The sequence below is a fragment of the Mandrillus leucophaeus genome, unplaced genomic scaffold, assembly GCF_000951045.1.
Source record: "Mandrillus leucophaeus isolate KB7577 unplaced genomic scaffold, Mleu.le_1.0 Scaffold407, whole genome shotgun sequence".
Taxonomy (NCBI): Eukaryota; Metazoa; Chordata; class Mammalia; order Primates; family Cercopithecidae; genus Mandrillus; species Mandrillus leucophaeus.
Genome location: NW_012104332.1, coordinates 154,873 through 176,799, shown reverse-complemented (window position 1 = coordinate 176,799; position 21,927 = coordinate 154,873). Strand labels below are relative to the sequence as shown.

At 41.4% G+C, this 21,927-nt stretch overlaps 1 protein-coding gene across 1 annotated transcript in view; it reads left to right on the top strand.

Annotated features, from left to right (window-relative positions):
* Positions 1–21,927, top strand: part of LHFPL2 (lipoma HMGIC fusion partner-like 2) — a 286,468-nt gene that overhangs the window by 190,121 nt on the left and 74,420 nt on the right. Inside the window, exon 5 of the mRNA XM_011992191.1 lies at positions 8,911–8,969. The gene's annotated coding sequence lies outside the window, so the exon portion shown is untranslated. The remainder of the gene's footprint in view (positions 1–8,910; positions 8,970–21,927) is intronic.

Sequence of the window (21,927 nt, the reverse complement as noted above, 5' to 3'; positions counted from 1 at the left end):
ACAGAATTCTAAAACTTCTTAATCTCTGCACAAACCTACTCCCATGGTAGCCATCATCAAGATAATCTTGAATCAATTTTTAAATGGACATAAAAGTTAGAATTTTAAAACTTGTGATTTATTTTTCCCCCAGAATTAATTGGGTCCAGGGCAGTGGCTTCCAAAGTGTTTATTTCAACGGTGAGTGCTTTCTTCAAAATGTTAAGTCAGATTCTTACACAGGGGGAAAAAAGACAAAAGCAGCCACGGCTGGTTGTATCTGTGGAGGAGCTCTGCTCACTCCCCCTCCACCCTAACCGGTGAAACTTACAGGTCCCTCTGCTGAGATACCTCCAACATGCCCTTCCCTGCTGTTTCAGTGGTTAAGTGTGTTGGCCTCAACTTCCCTGACCAACTCTTCTAAGTGGGGCAGCCGTAGTCACGCTTGTTTCTCTGCCATTCACTTGGAGTGGTTATTTTTAGTTAAGCTATAGTTAGTTGCAAACTTAAAAGCTAACCACCTAAGCCAACCAGTATTTTTTTCTATCTTAAAATTGGACCTTTACATTTAAGTCATCCTTTCGGTTTAGCTGAAATGCCACATTTGTCACTACTCTTTAGTCTGTGCCAAGAAGTTTTTCTCCTCGTGGACTGGGCTTAAGGCTGTCACTATAGTGCTTGCACCCACCATGGTAGACAATTCTGTTCACGGATCTTGTAGAATGAGTTTTTTCCTTGTATGTCCCGTTCCAGGAAATTGAGTTCCTGCCTGTTTTCTCTTCCCCACTAGATAAGAAGAAGCAATGTGGTGTTATTTCACACTGTAGGTCTTGGGTCCCCAAGCCTTTTTGGGACCCAGGCTGCGCAGCAGGACCTGGTGAGCGAGCATTATGGCCTGAGCCCCGCCTCCTGTCAGCTCAGCAGCAGCATTAGATCCTCATAGGAACACACACCCTATTGTGAACTGTGCGTGCGAGGAACCTAACTTGCATGCTCCTTATGAGAATCTAATGCCTGATGATCTAAGGTGGAAGAGTTTCATCCTGAAACCATCTTTCCCCACCCACTGCCCATAGAAAAATTGTCTTCCAGGAAACAGGTCCCTGGTGGCAAAAAGGTTGGGGACTGCTGCTGTAGATAATGCAAGAGTATCTGTTAAACTCCGTATCTGTTAAATAGAGTATCTATTAAACTCTGAACAACTCTTGAGTAACTCCTAGCCCTACAAAAGAAAAACACAGCCTCGTGTAAATGTTCAATTTTTAGGTCCATGCTGTGCCCAAATGCTTGTCATTTGGCACTGAAAGTGGTCTTTTGCAGTCTTACAATGTCCTCATATATTTAGTTAGTGTGTGTGTGTATATATGTATATACATATATACACCTATGTATATACGTATATGTATATACGTATACACACACATATATGTATATATATACACCTACATATATAGCATACTTTGTAGAATTATTTGGTGGAGTCTTGAAGAGATAGCTCAGGTATTTCATATGCACTAACTCCTCTAATACATACATCCCTCTGAGATAGATGATATTTTTTCTTTTTACTATATAGCCAGCTCTTTCCTTCCTTACTTCACATGCTTTTCTGGGGGTAATCTCACTCTTACCTATGACTTCAGTCACCTCCTATATGTTGGCAGTTTTCCAAACTATATTGCCTGCGCTACTGGAATCCCCTCTACCAGGTTGCCCAGCTAGGTACTTCAAACCTTCAAAGCTTCAGCAGAGCAAAATGTCCTCGCTGTCTCGTCTGATCTCCTTTTCCCCCAGTGTTTGGTCAAGACATTATCATCTGCCCACGCGTGTATTCATCAACTGATATTTACTGAGAGAATGCATTCTTTCTCAGGCACCATTACTGGTGTTAGGGATCTGTATATCATAGACCAAAACTGATTAAAAGCCTTGTCTTCTGGGAGCTTACATCCTATTGGATAGACAACTAACTTGAAAATTCAGATCTATTTCTGTACTTACCTAGCTAGACATTTCTGTCTCTGTGTATCCACCTTATCCATCCATATGGATGGACGTCAGGCAGTGGTGAGAGCTGTGGACAGGCAGTGCTGGAGGCACAGAGGGGTGTGTTGCACTTTTAGCGAGGGTGGTCAGGGAAGGAGATAATGTTTGAATGGAGATTTGAATGAAGCAAGGGACAAGTATGAATATCTGTGATTTTGGGGGGATCTGCCTCACCCTCTGTTAGTCCTTCTCAGTCAAGGACAAACAGGTCATTTTTGGATGTCACCCCAAGCCACAGTTTGTAAATGTGAGCCGTGAAATGAGTGGATGGACTTGAAACAGGGAGATAGACAAGCGAATAATTATTAGTGTGGTGGATGTGACCCCTACCACTCTCTGAGCCGTGTGAGCTCAGAGAAGGCATGGAGAGGGCAGAGGCAAGGGTGGGTTCAGAGAAGGCTGCATGGAAGACGACACTGAAGTTGGGTCTTGAGCAAAGTTTCATGCATGGAGTTGGGAAGGATATAGAGGCAAAATAGTTACAGAGGCAGATGCCCTGGGCCTCAAATCTGAGGTTTTCAGAATGCAGCATCGAATTCAGGGTCCACACAGGCCAAAAAAGGAGAGGAGCACAACACCATGACCTGTGATGGGGAGTGTGCAGCAAACTCCAGGACAGATGAGCTGGGAATGGGTGTGTTTTAAGAGGACAGTTTCCACGTCCCTGATTTTGAGTGCTGCCTTTGGAAAAGGAAAGATGCAAGAAAGAACCAGAGGCTTTTCTACCTTCTTCTCTTTCCAGATGCCTCCAAGAGAGTGTTCCTTCCCTACATCTCCCTTAGTCTGTGTCTTGTCTTCTAGTTTTAATCTTGGCATCTGCTTTTCAGAAACGTTGGTCTGTTATTACTTAAAGCTTATGCTTAGATTTGGAATGCAGACCACGAAGAACTGTCAGGCACAGAAAGCGCTTGTCAGCACTTACAGCCCGAGTTATTCACTGTGGCCACCTGTTTGTCTGGCCTATTCCCCAAGAGTGTTGCACTCACCTGTCTGCCTATAATGCCCTGTGTCTGTGGATCTTAAATAACCTATTCTTGAACAAGTAGGATATTTGATGAGGTTTGCACATTGCTCGTGCTCAACACTATTCACAGTAGTTTCTGTCTTGCAAAATGATGATATGTATATTCAAGGTTTAAAAAAAAAGCAAGATGATTGAGTAGTTGTCATCTGGAGGAGGGTTCTCAGAATTGCCTATACACACTTGCTCCCCTGTCACTCTCCTTCATCACTCATAGTCTAGGGCTACTCTACAATAGAAGGAGTTCACAGAGGTGGGTCCAGACACTGGTGTTTTGGAAACATACCCACTGGAGGATCCCCCCTGCCTTGGACAGCGTCACTGCGACTCAGCTCAGTGCTTCATTGCTGCCTGCGATTCCTCCTTGCCTCCTGCGCTTTCTTCTCATGCTGGAATTCCTGCTCTCATGTTTACCTGATGATTTTCTCCACTCTCGTTAACCCAGTATTTCTTTCTTCTACATAGCCTGACTTTTCTAACTACTATTTGTAGGGAATGTTCATGGTGTAATGATCCTTTTGTTTATTCAGTAAACATTTATGAATTGTCTACTGTATGTCATGCCCTGTGTTGAGTGCAAGAGATTTTGAGAGGAGTAAGCTAGAATTAGTTTTGTTCTCAAGGACCTTGTTGTCCCATGGATTTATAACTAAATATTGGGGAAGAGGTAAGAATTATGTGAATGAACATGGTCCCAGCTGTGTGGGACTAACAATAGCAGTGTTTTGATGTGCAAACCTGGCATGTTAAAAAGCAGTATAATTGAATATGACTCGTGGCTGGCACATTATAGCTATTCTGTTGTACCTAGATATTTAAAAACATACTCTCTAACAGCTTCACGTTGATGGGATAATGTTTGAATCAAGGAGTTTCCCTTCCTTAAGAGAAGAAGGACGTTTTCCTGATTAGCAACATTTGGCTTAGAGTCCGTGAGGTCTTCGGAAACTTGAACCTCAGTCTTTCACCACCGTGGTTGAGTGGCAGGGCTGGCATTGTTGGGGTTCAGGTTCCCAGCGTCTCACATGCATTTAACACAGTTCAGCCTTTGGCAAGCTGCCACTCTCTGTGCTTGGTAGACGGTTCATGAAACTTGACACTCTCATGTCTTTCCTTGAAAATCTTGCAAGGTTCAGCAATCCTTCAGTGGCTGACCCAGTTCTGTTAAACTCCTGTTGTCAGACACAATTGTGAGGTTGTCCTGGACCTGTTGTCAGAGAACGCATTTCAGACTTTTTAAAAAAAGTTACCACCAGCCTAGTTCTGGAGCAACGATTAATGCTTTGGCTGCAGAAACGAGGAGTGCTCTTTGTGCTTAGTATGCTGTCACGGACTCCTCTTAAAATGTGGACAGATTTCCCCGAGCACTTGTTGTATCAGTAGAGCACAGTAAAGTAGAATTTGGACAATTACTCCTTTAGATTACTCATGTAAATAGAGCCTTAGAGAGTGCGTCTACAGAAAATACAATGAGCTCTTCCTAGTCAGGTAGAAGGGATGGTTTTGTGAGAGTAGCAGAGCTCTTACTGTATTTTTCTTTTAGCTAATTTTGCTTTGGTATTTGCCTCGGTGCTTCAGGTCTTTGGGGCCCATCCTTGCCCCTGATCTTAATATGGGGAGATGATACTTAATAAGAATAATGGTTGCAGGCATCTTATGTTGGTTGTTGCAGTATTGCCTAGCTGGAAATACACTGGCCTGCCTGGGGGGTCAGAAGCCCTAGATTGGAGCCCATATTCTAGCATTACTAAGGGTGTGATTTAGCTTAAGTGGTTCAGATTCCTGGTTTATAAAATGGGGATAATAAAGATGTCTCTCCCCACCCACACTCCGGCCCCCTTTTAGTAATAGTGCCTATAAAATGAGAAAATGAATTGCAGAGTGTCCTGTGACATACAGTGCTCTGCCATGAAGCTCCCGTTCTTGCTGTGGATGGGCATAGACCTCAGGTCTCAGGGAAGGATTGTGAGAGGACAGTTGCTGAGACTTTCCCCCTCTGTAGCCTCTGTGATTATGACCTGCTGTTTCTTAACCCACCCTAGAGGCAACGTGGACCACTTTGGGGCAACTCTGTTTATTACAAAGTTCTTTCTTCATTCAGCCGAAATTTATCCCTGTCATTTCCAAGGTAATTTTTACTCCTTGGTTCTAGTTTTACAGAGTAACATGAAACAGTTCAAATCAGTGCACTGCAAGTCTTAGCAATCTGTAACTGAGAAAGGGGTCTTACAACTCTGCTTCCTGTTTTTGGCAATTCAATTCAATAAGTAAGTGCTGGTGCCCGTCACGTGGGGGCCGTGTTCGCTGTGCGGCACTAAAGGCAGCTATTGTTTCTCCTGACATCCGGAAGTGTAATAGAAGGGCATGCAGCCCAAATGGAGATGAATGGGAAGTGAAGATTTTTTAACTCCTTAATGTGCAAAAACACAGTAGTTTTAATTTTATTTAGATTGTTTTTGGAATAAACAGTGCCTACTTCGATTGGACTATAAATGGCCATGCAGACTAATAATATACATATATACAGATAAAGACCAATATTTACATGAACCCATGTGTTTAACTACCAGTAAGTGAAAAAACACCCATATTTGCATTTAGGAAAATGGAGAAAAGGTGACCTGGAAGCGTGAGAATACTTTTGTATGTGCTCTAATTGATGTTCTTGTCGTCAGCACATCCCATGAGAGGATCCTGAAATGTCTTCTCAGTGATTAGAGGGACCACACTCTTTACACTGAGTTTTACACGTTGATTTATAGAATCCAAGACAAAAATGAACAAATGAAAAAGCAGTACGGCCTTAGCAGTAGGTGCCCCTAGCAGTTCTTGACCCCTGTTACTGACTAGCTGCATGCCTTTGAGGAAGCCAGCCCTTATTCCTCAGGAATTCGTTTCCCTCATAGTTAAAATGAGGCCAAAATTTTCTCTCCTGCTTGCATTATATAGTTGTTAGAATAAAATGTGATCATGTATGCAGATTTGAATATTAATACCACTTCTTGCAAGCCATGTAACTTTTGGTAAGATTAAGTTTCTTTTTGCCTGCTTCCTCATCTTTAAAATGGGATAATACTGGTAGCTACTTTGGGTGTTTTGTGAAAGCAAATGAGTTAATTCACAAAAATTGTTTTTCAGAAACATTGGTCTCTTATTACTTCATAAACTTTAAGTAATAACAGACCAATGTTTCTAAAAAACAGATGCCAAGATTAAAACTAGAAATAAAGACGCTGTTCTAATATGTAGAACAGTGCCTGACAGTCCTAATATATTAACTTTTTGGGTGAATGTTTGAAGTGTCTGTGACTTAGTATATTTTTAGTATACTGTATTTTCGAAATAGCGTATTTAAAAAAAAATGAAAATCACACCCTGTAAACAAACCAAACCCAGAACAGAATTGGCATGTTTTTATCTTCCTGATTACTTTGGTGGTTTCACAAGATATTACTACTTTGTCAAAAAAGCTTAATCATGATACTAAGAACCTATTCCTAAATGCCTTTTATCTTCAAAGCTTTGGGTCAACTTAATTTATTCTAGAAAATGCTTTTTACTGCCAGTGTGAATTTGGAAAGCTTTAGGTGGGAACTGGGATACAATTCTGCCTTCTCTGTTACTGTTAGGGTCTTGACTGTCTTAACTGTCCAGAGCTTTGCTTGCTTTATATGTAAAAAAAGGAGATTTTAAAAAATGTTATCTTTGAATTTTGAACAGTACCAAGGTTGAAGTGACTCATTTTGTTGTGACTCATTTAGCTTTTAGAAATAAGGAAATGTTGATCAAGAACTCCATTTATAACAGACCCATTCATAATAATCCTAGTGGCATATTTCACAGAAGCCATTTCCAGATAAAAATACTGATCATTACTTCCCTATAGCGTAAAATAAAATTGTGGGAAATGCTTAGAATTTAGCAAGTAATTAAGTTAACAAAGAACCATTTGTAAAAAGTCATAGTTTTGCCAGGCGCAGTGGCTCACGCCTGTAATCCCAGCACTTTGGGGGGCCGAGGTGGGCGGATCACTTGAGGTCAGAAGTTCAAGACCAGCCTGGCTAACATGGTGAAACCTCGTCTCTACTAAAAACACAAAAATTAGCTGGGGGTGGTGGCACATGCCTGTAATCCCAGCTACTCGGGAAGCTGAGGCAGGAGAATTGCTTGAACCCAGGAGGCGGAGGTTCCAGTGAGCTGAGATCACGCCATTGTACTCCAGCCTGGGTGACAGGGAGACTCTGTCTCCCAAAAAAAAAAAAAAAAGTCATAGTTTCCTTAACTATTATAACAAAGGACTTTATGAATTCAGAATTCTTTTGTATATTTTTGTTAAAGTGAAACCGAATGACTGTTGTCCTGTATCTTCAAGTTTATTACTAAGCTAAAATGATGTGATAGAGGAGGCTTTGTGCCACCACTGGCTTTTCAACCTCAGGTACACTTTTGATTAACACTGGTGCTGCTGATATGAAGCTGCTCATCTGCATATTAGTGTGGACAGTCATAGCTTGATATTACAGATTTTGATTATTATCTCATGGCTATATTTGAAAATCTGATTATAGAAAATAAGCATGGGGACTTCTTGTTTTCCTGCTTATCAGTGGAATTGAGGCTGTTGAACATTTTCTGTTTAATTTACCTTATGTGGAATTATACATATTTATACACCCCAGTTGCATTTTTAATGTCTCATGAACTCAAAATGCTTTTTTTCTAAGTATTTACTCATATCCAGTGTTACCTTGTAGTCCTAAATAACATAAGCCTAATCATTTTTAAATGAAGAAATTACTTTTAAATGTCCTAAAAGAAAAAACTAATTGGCTGGTCATCTGCTAGCCAATTTCTGTTAGAGTTTGCATTAAGGAATATGTGGTTTCTGTCTGGGGAGGTGACCAATAGGCTTTGTAGAATGGAAGAGATTCTTTTAAGAGCAAGATTATCTGATAGGAGGAAAAAGGCATGTTTGGAAACCCTGGATCCTGTGGTATTGAGGAAGGTTCTCTACTTCTTTTAACATCAGTTTCCCCATCTGTTAATGGGTATCTTTGTCTAGAAAGGTTGTAATATGTTCCTATAACAGTCCCAGGTGCATAATAGATTTTCAACAAATGGTAATTGTGACATTTTATGTTAGAAATTTATTCCATTTATGTTTAATATTTCAAAGCAATGCTGAAGAGATATTTGAGGATTCTCTGTTTTGTGAATGTATTAGTAGGCTTATAATTTTCTAAAGGTTCCCTAAAGACTTTGAGACCACCAGAAGGAATCCTTGATTTCTAAATAAACTAATCATTAAATAAGTTCTTACTTTTCAACTTTTATTTTTACTATGTTAGGGTTTTTCTAAAAATGGCCCTTTTTCCACTTTCCCAGTCTTGACATCTTTGTGAATTTAACTTTAGAACTTAACCTGCATAACTGAAAAGGATATAAAGTGCTGCTAGGATAGTTTCTTCAGTCACAATTTCATATTTTATTTCTTAATTTGTTTCTGGATTTTTGAGCCTTTTTATGGTCATTCATTAAAGTATCCTCCAGGACACAAATTATATTTTTAAGTTGGTCCCCTTGTGAGGGGAAAGGAAAGGATGTAATTAGGTACATGTTCACAGGCTGGACATTCTCCCCTGGCCTTTTACTTTTTCTGGTTCATCAGTGGTTTGGACCCTGTGTTCGTGTGTTGGTGTTCCTGGGCGGGAGCGGCTGTGTTCTAATGCAAGTTGAGCTGTGTGCTGCCTAGGGACCAATATTTGAAATGTCACATATTTTAATGAGATATAAAATTGCATGCTAAGTCTTTGTGTGTGTATGTGTGTTTAAAATCTAACTCTTTGTTCAATTTGTTTTTCCAGGTGGCATTTTCCTGAAGTTGTTCGTTAAGACTTCCCAGCATTCCTACAGATATAAATAGGTAAGTAAATGAAATCAGATGACCTTATTGTTGGTGATTGTTTGGAAACAATTTTCCAGTGAATGGCAACTTCTTGAAAAAGATGCAGTGTTTCAAACTTTTGAACCCTGTGTGGTAAGCACTAATTTTTTTTAAGGCTAGAAACATCACTTAGATGAGCATACATAAATGTTATAAACAACCCTGTGAAGTTTCATAAATGGTATTAAATTCAATGCTATAGTTGCCAGACTTCAAATCTAATATGCTTTGTTTGTCACCCTTCATACCCAAGTTTCAGAGCTCTTTATAGTAGGCATAGCTGAATTTAAGTTGTCTTTCCTTTTGAGCTTCTCTGTGGACCATTTCATCATTTTTATCATTTTTCTCAGACAGAGAAAGTAGAGATAGCTGATTAAAATTACCCAATTTTATTACTCAATGATAGCTCATATCTTCGGAAGGATTGTGGGAATAAAAGTTGAAGGCAGTTGACTAATAGGTGATTTATGATTAATTCTACAGGTTCTAATTTATAAAGGTCACTTTTTGAAAATATTAGTGAAGATAATAGAGGTTGAGTAATCTTGTACAATACACATTTAAGAAAATCAAGGGAGTACATAGTCAAATAATTGTCCCAAAAGACTTTGATCCAGCTCTGTTTCTCCCAAGGGAGAGGCCTATTCAGCCAGGTCCTCTCGGGTCTTGTTACAAACTGGAAGTTCGGCTCAGTCCAAAGAAGCCAGCTCAAGGTATGGATTTGGGACTTACTGACACCCTTTTCAGGAGGGTCTGCCATGTGGAGGGGATTTGCACACAGCATTTTCACAGACACCATCTCATTTGTAGGAAACTCTTTTAGCTTGCAGATTCTAGGGAAGGAAAAATTGCTCTTATGTTATGAAATGAACTGGTGACTCCTCAAATGTTAAGTTGTTCTAACAACTTCTATTGCTTAGGTTAGGAAGCTTGAGGTTTTTTTTGTTGTTGTTAAATGGGAATTGTAAATACTTGTGTGTTATGAAACTATTTGAGCAGAATTCCTTCTCATTGGAATGCCAGGGCTGACCTGAGACAGGTGGTGTCCTGAGCAGGCTAATCATTGGCACTTTATCAAACTGATAATCTTTATCTACTCCATCTTTATGTAGTGGAGGTGGGCGAAACTGATTTTCTATTAATAAAAATGTATACCTTTGCCTGTATGGTGAAATTAAGGAACTTATTACATGTGATTTTCTGAACCAGTTGCTCATAGACCTGTTTAAAGTTTGGCTAATAATACTGCCATGTGCTGCTCAGATGCAAAATTTCAGATGCTCGTCAGCTAGGTGACATTGGGTTTGGTAGTGAGGTCTGGTTTTTGCTCATATAGTTCTACAACTGCAGATACTCTCATCGGAGGCAGGTCTGTGCTGGGGAGGGGCATTTGTTTCTACTCCCGCGCACTGTCTGCCTGAGTGGTAACAGGAGCGATTTTCATTTTACCTGTTATTTCAGGAGTTGCATGTGAAAACCCGAGTGAAGAGGCTCTACACTTCTCACGTGTTTCCCAGTAATGGCTTAGTCCCCCCTTTGTGAGTGGTCACCGTGGTCACTGCCAGACTGGCCTATTTATTCCTGCTCTGGGGAAAAGCCAATTTCATTCTGCTGTGTTCCCTTAACACAGCAGACTATGAACAAAAGTTAAATTAAATGGTTAAATTAAATGTGGTTAAATTTAATGTGGTGTGTTCCCTTAAAATGCCCCCTCTCTGAATACTTAACCTAATAGAACCAGCCTTCTCTGTGTCTTTTTTTTTTTAGGTTGTGAATTCATCCCATGGAAATACAATAACACTTTATCAAGTCAGACAAACACAGGAACAGACATTCTGAATTAATGGTGTCTGAATTGTAGAGCAATCTGATCCTGCTTTTTTTTTTTTTTTTTTTTTTTTGAGGTGGAATCTCACTCTGTCTCTCAGGCTGGAGTGCAGTGACGTGAGCTTGGCTCACTGCAGCCTCTGCCTCCCCGGTTCGAGCAATTCTTCTGCCCCAGCCTCCCAAGTAGCTGGGATTACAGGCATCTGCCACCACGCCCGGCTGATTTCTGTATTTTTAGCAGAGACTGGGTTTCGCCATGTTGGTGATCCTGCTTTCTGTTACGTAGTCAGTCACGTTATATGACTTAGTGGAAGGTTTCTTTTGAGCGAAGAGCACAGTTGCAGTCTTGGGCGAGCCTGATGTTAGGCGATCCTTGGCAGAGGTTCCGTCTCTGTGGACACAGACCTGGATTGGGACCCCAGCTGTGGCACCAGCAGGCTCTGTGACCTAGGGCACTTTTCATTGCCATGTGGAATTCTCGTCTCTACTCATGGATAATACCTTCTTCCCAAAGTGGTGGGAAGATTGACCAACATAAAGATAGGAATGTGTGTGGTACGTAGTAAACAGCAGGTATTCCTCTGCTGGTTCCCTGGCACTGGGTATCGTGGAAAGAGCACAGGATGTGGAATCTGAGGGCTTGCTCTGCCAGGCTCTTGCTGTGCCTCTTTGGGCGAATCTCTTACCACCTGTGCCTCACTGACAAAGTGACAAGGGTAATACCTGCTCAGTTTTGCCTGCCTATTCCATGAGAATTGTGAGAAGGCTTTGAAAAGTGTGAATTTAGGGTGGGTGATCAGCATAAGTGGCCCCTACTAGGCATGCTTTTAATCCAGACTCTCTGGGCTTAAATCCCTGCTCTAACTACTTATAATTAGGTGAATGTCCTTGAGCAAGTGACTGTCACCCTGTCTAGTTCTCACCTATCTCACCTGATTGCTCTGAGAGTAAATGATGTACTGTTTGAATACTGGGGCATACAGAACTAGCACCTAATGAATATCGGTATACATGCTCGTAAATTCACTAGGACATAAGAAGGGAGGCAGAGAATCAGACATGAAAAAATATCCACAGTCTTAAAACCCCTCGTGTTTGAACTGTGTCTTGTTGAGCTGCCTTTTATCATGTTATGCAAGTTTGGACCAGGGAAGATGATCTGAATAAACTGAGGATGACCCCCACAAGGTGGGACTCCCTCGTGGGCGAATGCAGCACTGGGAGTTGGTCTTCCTGGGTTCTCTTCACAGGTGAACTGGGGACAGGTCTCTTCCCATCTAGGGGAATTCTAGCCGAAGGGGCAAAGTGAAAGCGCTATACCTGCACCATCCGATTCGGTCGTGTCTCCCCGTTAGTGTCTCCCTGTGTGGCTGCTGAGCACTTGACATATGGCTAGTGCGACTGAGGCACCAAAGTTTTCATCCTACTTACTTGAAAATTTAGAACTGAGAGTCGATTCGGTTTTTGGCAAAAGTTTAAGTATGTTTGGAACAACTTTCATATGTGATTCTACTTTTTCAACTGTAAATTTTATAAGTTTTAAACCAGATCAATTTTTCCTGATGGAAATTTTGTGCCTTAATTGAAATGTGCAATAAGTGCAAAATGCACAAGATTTTGAAGTGTTAAGTATTAGAAGAATGTAAAAATTCCATTAATAATTTTTATGCTGATCACATGTCAAAATCATAATGTTCTAGATATTTTGAGTTATATGAAATTTATTAAAATTGGTTTCTTTATGCTTTTTAATGTTGCTATAAAAATTTTAATACACATGACTTACGGTAATATTTTTATTGCACAGTGCTGTTCTAGAGCATCATAGAATTGGATAGCTTCTAATTTATCAAGTAAAATACTATTTTCCCTATTCGTTTTTGACGATTATGAAAGTTGGGTTTTTTCTTTTTTTAAGGTTTTGTTCATAGTCTGCCGATTAACAAGTTTGAGAAATGTTTTAAATATTCAAAATTGGGGGGGGGGAAGAAAAAATGCATAGCAAACAAGTTACCTAAGCCTTGTGTAATATCGCTCAAGGTCAATGTTTGCTTTCCTTGCAGTCCTTTGGCCTCCACTGCTTTGTGAAGCTGTCAAGGGAAGCCCTCAGAGCCTTCCCCTCACAACCACTCCCTAGGATATGAAACCAGTATTTTCAGCTAAATGATCCTCCTTCTTGATGATTATTGACTTGGACGTTTGTTGCAGGCACCATGTTCCTGGTATCACATACTGCTGTGCCCCAGGAGATCAGTTTAGGAACAGTCATCTAGGACAAAATGACTTTTAATTTACCCATAGTGATTCTGCACTCTCTTCTTACCATGTACCAGAAATATGGAGATATATTGCCAAGGGCATGATTGCTGGCTAGCTGCTTAGTTTTCAGCAGCAGGTGTAGGAAACATGAGAAGATAATACAGCGTAAGGGTATCAGTATGTGTGTTTCACATTGATGCCCTAGTGGCACTTATGTGCATTCTGAGAGGCAGTGGGTCGAGTGTTTGATTCAGAATCATTCTGGTCTGGGTTTGAGGATAGGCCACATCCCTTATGAGGCAATGGTGGTGAGGATAGCTAACCTCTGTCATTCTGTTCCTCTGTAGTTGGTGCCAATAGACACTGGCTGCTTTCCTTGTTAAAATTCTTTGATTGTGTGGACTCGATCTGTGATGCCTGTATTTTTTCGTGTAATAACCACAGCAAATACATTGCCATTGTTGTATTTTTCCAGACTGGGCAGATGGGTGGTACAGTTAAAAGCTCTATCTAGGAATTAAGCAGGATTGATATTTCTGTATTAAATAGAAACCATTATCAAATTTTTTGAAGAATCTTTACCTGAAGAAAGGTGTCTTTTCTTTGCATAGTTTAATTGTTATGATAATTGATCTTCTTAAATTCCAATATTAGAATATAGAATACATTTATACCATCAATTTGGAAGCAGTCAATAGGAATAGGAAGCATTTATTAAGAGAAAGTGTAACAACCTTCTCCCTTTACTTGATGGTAAATTGGACCAAATATAGGGTCCCTGGAGGGGAAAAATGATAAAGTAGAAATGACAGTGATATTCAAGATTTAACAAAACAAATCAGAGTAATTAAATGCATTGAAGACAAAATGGATGTAGTTCTTTTGTCATTTTCTAATTTTGTTACTTGCATGTTGACAATGTATCTTTTTTCTGATGAGACTTCTAGCTAGGCCTATCCCACAGGAGACTTCTGGGGCTTCTCTCCGGAGGGGTATTCTCTTTCTATGAAAAGTTGCTTCCCTTGATGGACTATAAACTTCCAAAGGGCAGGTGTGAGTTTTGTAGTATATCCTTGATGCCCAGTGCAATGTCTGACATTATAGGCTATCTAGCACAGTGCCTGATACTTACATTTGCTCAGTAAATGTTGGTCAAATTGAAGAGTGAGTGGGGGCTTAACTATAACATCCGCTTTGTAAGAATTTGGGAGTATGGCCCACTTATAATTTGGGAAGCCACAAATTTTTTTTTAAGCCAAAAAGTAAAGTTGAACATTAAGAAGGCACCACTGAAGCAGCTGACCAGAGGCCAGGAAAGCAGATAGGAAGGCATCACTGGCAAGAAATGAGGACTAAAAGGGAGGTTTGGGAGAGTAGGGTGGGCAGGGCTGCAGCCAGCTGACGAAACATAGACTCATGGAGGCAGGTGCCCATGGAGTTAGCTTTGGACAGGAACAGGGCAGCTCTCTGTGGCACAGCAGGTGTGCTGCCATAGGTAAGCTGAAAGTACAGGGAATAGGCCTTAAGATAATTCTTATGTTGTGGCTCAGTTCTTTTGAGCAGTGGGAAAAAAAGTCGTCTGCTTTGGGGAGAGGAGGTGAAGCCTGGAGGCTTAAGAAGAATGCGTGTTTTCCCTAGGTGGAAAAGAACTCTTCTCAGTGCTCATGTGACCAGAGTGCCCATCTTCCGGTGCATTCTGGCCTTCTGTCTGATGGATTATTGCACAAAGAATTCTTGTCCTCCATCCAATCGGATTAGTCCACAGGGATGTTTTGGATCTCACATTAATAAATATATAAGCCTGGTGCAGGCATGTGCCTGTAATCCCAGTGTTCAGGAGCCCGAGGTGGGAGTAAGCCCAGGAGTTTGAGGCCAGCCTGGGCCACATAGCAAGACCCTGTCTCTGAAAAGAAAAATGTGTAGTTTTGTTGTGATCAGTGAAAGTCCATGAAAAAGGCTATATGCAAATCTCCCAGCAGGTAGATTTGGTTCCAGTTGGTACTCCTGTTGTCATTCCATCTGCATGAAGAATTCTCCTAATCCTTCCTGAGAAAGCTTTTTTATTTTAACAATCCACTTTAAAAAATTGCTTCTAGAAAGGAAGGTGGTCTAATTGAACTCAGATGAATGAGTGTACACTGGGATGGTGTAGGGGTGTTCCCTTATCATCCCTGTATAACGAATGTATGCTTTTTATGAAGCTTGTTAATACAGGTAATAGCTGTACACATTTTTATTTAGTATTCTTATTTAAAATAATTGCCCATGCCAAACCACAGCAAACCCTGCTTGCCACTAAAGAAAGCAATAGCATATCCCTGAAGTTCTGAGATGCTGCCCCCGTAAATACCGTATCTGCTCTTTGAAACGTCATAATGACTCCCTAACTAAAACTGACCTCTACTGAATTAAATATTGATTTAATCTATATTCTCTTGGATTCATTCAATTCAGCTTGCAATAAAGTTTTTGTAGTCTTTGCTTTCTTTCATGCTGTGATGCTGGTTGGAACCGTTAGTCATACAACCATCCTGTCCTTCCAGACACTGCTCGCACCAGCAACCCTAGAGCCACAGGCCAGCCACTTGGCACATGTTACAGAGCCAAGGTAGCAGGCAGCCTCTAAAAATGGGGTTGGCCCCATCTCTGCACCTTACGTTACCATCCCAGAACAATCTGTGAAAAACTCTTAAGGCTACTTGGCAAATCCAGATGAACTTGGAAACGTACCTGATTTTGATCCAAATTGTTCTATAACTGTGGCCAAGTGGTGTTAGGAGGTGGGCACTTCCTGTCGTTAATTTACATCTCTTTCACATAATGAAGGCAACTATGACTGAGGGTCATGTTAGGAATCTAATGTGACTGGTCTGAAAGAGCTGGTCCCCTCTGTCTGCCTTGCCACCACATTCTCCCTCCTTGCTTCATTCTCAGACTACATCTGTGATTCAGTTGAAGTCCAATCCATTTTTCTCCTAACACTCATGGAGTGACTGTGGATTGGAAAGACACAGTGTAGGGTGGTGGTCAAGTGCTTTCATGGACTTCTCCTCATTCAAGGTCAGGGTCATCAGTTTTGGACCATTATGTCCCATATCAGGTACATTTAAGTTTATTCATCTGGAAACTGGCAGGCATTTTGGTAAAAGGGTGGTTACAGAGAAAGTCATTGGGGCAAACCCCTAGAAGCTATGCCTTTCTTTCAGTGCTCTGGTATTCTGTGTTGTATGCTTGCATATTTACATCATCTGCACATCTTAAATCTAAGATGGTTTTTCACCTGCCCAGAGGTCACATTCAGTCTTCTCTGGTGGCCTTGAACACTGGTATACTCTTTTTTTTTTTTTTTTTGAGACGGATTCTTGCTCTGCCGCCCAGGCTGGGGTGCAGTGGTGCGATCTCAGCTCACTGTAAGCTCCGCCTCCTGGGTTGATGCCATTCTCCCCCCTCAGCCTCCTGACCAGCTGGGATTACAGGTGCCCACCACACGCCTGGCTAATTTTTTGTATTTTTAGTAGAGACGGGGTATCACTGTGTTAGCCAGGATGGTCTCGATCTCTTGACCTCGTGGTCTGCCCGCCTTGGCCTCGGCCTCCCAAAGTGCTGGGATTACAGGCGTGAGCCACCATGCCCGGCCGAACACTGGTATACTCTTGAAGCCAAGCAACAGCCTTTACATATATACTATTATGGCTGGATTAGAATTGCCAGAAGCTGTTTATGTGTGACCTGTCCCCCCAGTTATCAAAATCACCCAAGTTCATACAGAAATGTATAAGCGTGCAGGGAAAAAAATCAGTTCCCTTAGGGGTCACTACTGTTAATCTGTTCAAGTTCCTAAGAGTATCCCTTTTTGTACATTCTTTTCTTTACATAACTGAGTTCTTACTCTATTGTATATAACTTTATGTTGCTACTTTTTGGTTAATATTATAAATATTTCCTCATGTCATTATAAGTTCCTTTTCTACAGAAATCTTCAGTATTCTGTCTTATGATGTATATCTTAAATCATTTTAACCTGCTTTCTAATTTTGACATTTGAGTTGTTTTCTGATTTTTTTAAACCATTAAATATCAACCTTGAATATCCTTTTACAGATATTATTGTTTAGTTATAAAACATATTTGCAGGGAAGTTGGGCCCTCATTGGCAGTGTAAGAGAGCACCCGTTGTATATCCCCCTCATCAGGAATGAGTTGTCAGTTGTTAAGTCTTTGCTAGTTTGTGAGGTGAGAATGGCATCTCGTTTTGTTACTGTTTTTATTATTGACCACATCTAATGTTTTCCTAAATAGAATAGCTGTTGAAGTTTGTCTTTTCTGAATTGTTTGTTCTTGTTTTTCCTTTAGGTGAAACTCTCATTTATGATAATAGTGACATTTATGATCTTGGCCCATTTTCCTAGAAAAGTTTATTGGAATGCATAATTTTACATGTATTGTATGCTCTGTAATTGTTAACTCACACAAAAGTGTCCTACGTTTGAGGGGAACTCAGGTGTGGAAGTATCAAAGGGAACACAACTCAAAATTCTCATGCGGCTTCTTGGTTGTGACTGCCCCCATCTGGAAAGTTAGCTCTGCCCGGTGGGTGCCCCCTCCCACCTCACCCACACCTCGTGAGCCCCTCATTGTCACCCTCATCCTGCCCTGGTACTTCTGATTCCACTCTGCCTGTTCAGGGCAGACGAGGTATAACTTCTTTTGTCAGAAGAAGAAGAAAGAGAACGTGTTGGCTCATGGACCCCATGAAGTGCTTCTCACCTGCTTCTCCTCTCCTGATGTTTCTTCTCAGTCTACCTGGCTGACTTCTTTTGCCTGCCCCTTCATCAAGGTCTCTGGGTCGTCTTTGGCCCCCTTTTCTCCCTTATCTTTTTGCATCCTCTGGCTTTTCCAGCCCACTCTGTGGCTTCAGCTGCCACTCAGAGGCCAGGCCCTCTCCTCCAGGTGGAGAACCATCCAGCCAGCTGCCTGTTGGGGTCTTCCTCTGGTGTCCCACTGACATTTTTAATTTAGCATGCTCCCACATGAAGCTCTCCCTCTCTCTTGACTGGCCCTGTGGCCTGGGTCTCTACTCCCAGGAGAAAGACTGTTTACCCCATCTACCAGAAATCCCTCTTTCCCGCTCTGCCCACATCCCATTGGTTTTATGAATTCCTGTCTGTTCTCCTTCCGTGTTCCTCCTTTTTTAGTCCAGGCTTCACTTTCAGAATGAGTGAATGTCTGTTTTCCCAATTAGATACAGTCTTACACAATGGATAAACTAGATTTCTCTAAAACAAATGAAAATTGATATTTTGCAGAGTATGCTACTTTAATGGAATCTATTTTAAATTCTCTGTATGGAGTGAATTCTCACCTATTAATTTACCATTTATAGAAATGAAGTTTTTGCCTCCTTGCTTGGTTTAAAGCAAAACACACCTTGAATACTGTCTAATGTATATTTGTCATGTGAGTCCCTGGACAATACTTTCTAGTTAAAGGGCTTTCGATTTGAAGACTTGATGTTTTCTTGGGACCTTAATTATTTCCATATTTCAATATGTGTTGTTTTTTGTTACATTGGCTTTATCCTTTATTAGCTAGTTTTTCAGCTTACCTCCTAGGGAACTCAGGCAAGAAATACAAATATTTTCATAAGATTCTTTAAGGGAGTAAAATTAATATTTTTGAGATGAAAATATGATGATTTGTCTCCTAAGGATTGGAAGACTTTATTAAGATAGCAAAATATCCTTCCCCAGGGGTAAGTTTTTTTAGGGCTTATTGGAAATATGGTGCTGGGAAGAATAAAAGGAAATTTAATACCATGGAAGTTGGAAATGGCCCCTGAAATCCAATCCGTTTTTAGAACACATATAACACACAATTCCCCAAGATCTGAGACAGCTCAGTTCACTTCCTGAGACTGTCAGGCTCCTTATGGCTGTGACACGGAAAGTTTCCTCAGCACGAATAAGCCACGGCAGTGTTTTACTTGCTGAAAATCTTTCCTATACCTGATGATGGGGCTGCCATTGAGTCTGCCTTCCCTTATCTGTATCGAGTGGCTTTAGTCTGGTACTTTTCTTAGGTTGGGTTCCCCAAAAGCAGATTCTGCAGCAGGGATTCAAGTGCAAGTAGGTGACTTGGGAGGTAAACCTGGAAAACGTTGTTAAGGGAATAGGGGTGTGAAATAGGAGAAGAGAGCCAATAAAGAGATGGCATTGCTGCTGTGGGCACCTGAGGCTCCATCTCTAGTGAATTCTATGAGACATCCGTCAGAATTATCCCAGCTGGGCCAGCAAGTTCTGGGATATGTCCTCTCCAACTCATCTCTGTCATTAACCACTTCTTCTGAGACCAGCACTTAAGGGCCAACTCCTGTTGGGGCCAAAAGAGAGCCCTCAGGTGGAAGTCCTGGGTGCCTGCTGTAAGCATATGCGGGAACAGGGGCTTGAGGTGCAGCAGGCATGCACAGTGTCTGCCCCTTGCACTGTTGTAAGTTTTCAACATCGATAGACAAGTCTGTCTACGGGAGACACTTCAGTGGTCAGGAAGGAAGCACATGCAGCGATTTCCAGTGGAATGTACTTAAAATAGATCAGTGCTTGATCAATGCTGGAGTAGATGTAAAAGAGGTAAGAATTTGATACTACTGATCCTGAAATGGGGAATGCAGGGAGAATCTTGGAGAGGTGTCTAAATGTTGCTCCCAAAATGACATATTGTGCCTCAACAGCAAACACTGACAAACCATTATAATCACAATGGGACAGCTGAATTGTCAGGGCTCCTTGTAGGGTTGAAATTTCCTCAGAGCTAATCAGCCTACAGAATTATAACTAGGCCCACAAGGAAATTATGGTGTTTTTTCCATGCAGTCAGATCTGGAAGAAAACAAAAATCTGACGGAAGTCTGTGGCCAGCCAAGTCTGAACAGAGCTACCTTCATTACTTGGGGAAATTCCTAGGGAAGGAAAGAAGGTGGAATCAGTGCTATCAGTGGACCTTAAGAATCCTTCTGTGCTGTGTGTTTTCTATTCCTATTTTATTAATGCAGAATCCTTGCTGATACAACATGGGAAATATATCCTAATACCCTATCAGCTCTTCCATTCTTGTCATGTAGGGGGTGAGGGGATATGATCTGGACACTACAGATATCAAATCACTTAGAGCTATTGTGTGATGCTAGACCAACAGTACCAAAGTGTCCTCGTTCTTAAAGGCTCCCAACCCAGCCATGAAAGGACAAGCAGAGAAGTCACTGCTGCTGTGGTCAACTCATTATATTGGGGACAGAGGAGGGAACAATTTTGCCAGTTGGAGAAGGCTTGCTGGAGCCATGACTTCTCAACTGGGCCTTGAAAATGACTAGCTTTTGCCACGGTATGAAAGAGGGGAATGGCAGTCCTGGCAGAGACAAGTGTGGGCAAAGGCAAAGAGATGCGAAGTGCAGAATGTGGTTAGGAAGTAGTGAGTGGTGTGGGGTGACAGATACATGAGACGGCGAAGTTGTGAAGGTAGGCAGGAGAGGTCACCTTGTGAAAGTCCTGAAAGTTTTGTCCCTGCTTTTACCATTTCTCCCACACGAATGTCCAAAGGCATGCACCATTTGTGGCCAACCCATTTCTGTTGACTCATGTCCAAATTCCCACCAAACATCCTGCCATGGTAGGAACAACTTAGGTGCAGGATGATTAATGGAGCCTGCAGAACTTCTGTGGGGTTCCACGTCCCAAAGGTGTGGTGTTTGGATAGCGAAACCAACAATTTGTGCTACATGGCTGGTTAGCGATTCTGTATAGCCCGTGATGCTTTGTTGCAGGAGAAATTGACATGCTTTATGCACCTGGACAATATTATACCTGAAATATTTATTGTTTGTTTGCCGTATATTTTCTATCATTCCAACAAGTCCCAAATGTGCTACATTTCTGGAAGTATCTAGCTAGATTTAATAGTACACAGAATTGATCATACTTATGTTTTCCTAATTCTTCCCCCCCCTGCAGTAGTTCTCTCATAGCATTAGTGTGCTGGTGCCTTTGGCCATGCCAGAGGAGCATACCTGCTCTTAGAATCCTTCAGTACGTGGATTGAGAAAGGAAACAAAGGAATAAGTTGGCATCAGGTTTCCCCCTTATTACATTAAGCAGCTAAATCCCTTTAGTTGTCTTTGTCTTGTAGATGCCAGGGCCCTTGGCCTCCAAAGATTAGCTAAAAAAATCACTGACATCAGGCAGATTGATTAATAGGAGGAAAGGCGTACAAATTTATTAACCATGTATACACGAGTACCTTCAGAATGAAGACCCAAAGATACAGGGGAAATTGTCCATTTTTGTACATAGGTTCAACAGAGTATGAACAGGCATGTAGATATATGACTGGACAGGAGGGTATGATCTAATGCTAATAGCTTGAGTGGGGAAACCTAGCCTGTCGAGATTCCTCTTGGCCTCTCTGGGCGTGCATTCTTTTCTTCTGGGTGTGGGGCAGGACCCTGTCTGTGATGAGGGTCTTAGGACCTACAGTCAAAAAAAGTAGATCAGATAATTTCTTTAAGGCTAGTTTTTACATAGAATATGTTTAGGTTTCATAGCTGGCTTTTGGGAAAGAAGGTTCTGGCTTCTATAACCCACCTTGGGTAAATGGGATTCTAGTTTTTGTGGCCTGACTTGGGAGAATGGGACTGAGACATAGGAGGACAGGAGAAAGAGAATAACTTCATGTTTCTAAGGCTGCTGCTAGGCGTTCGTTTTGGGGTGTTGTTTTCCGAGCCCCAACAGTCTTTTATTTCTGATTGAATAGCTACCTTATTAGAGGGAAAGAGAGCTCAAGGTGGTGTCCAGGGCCTGGA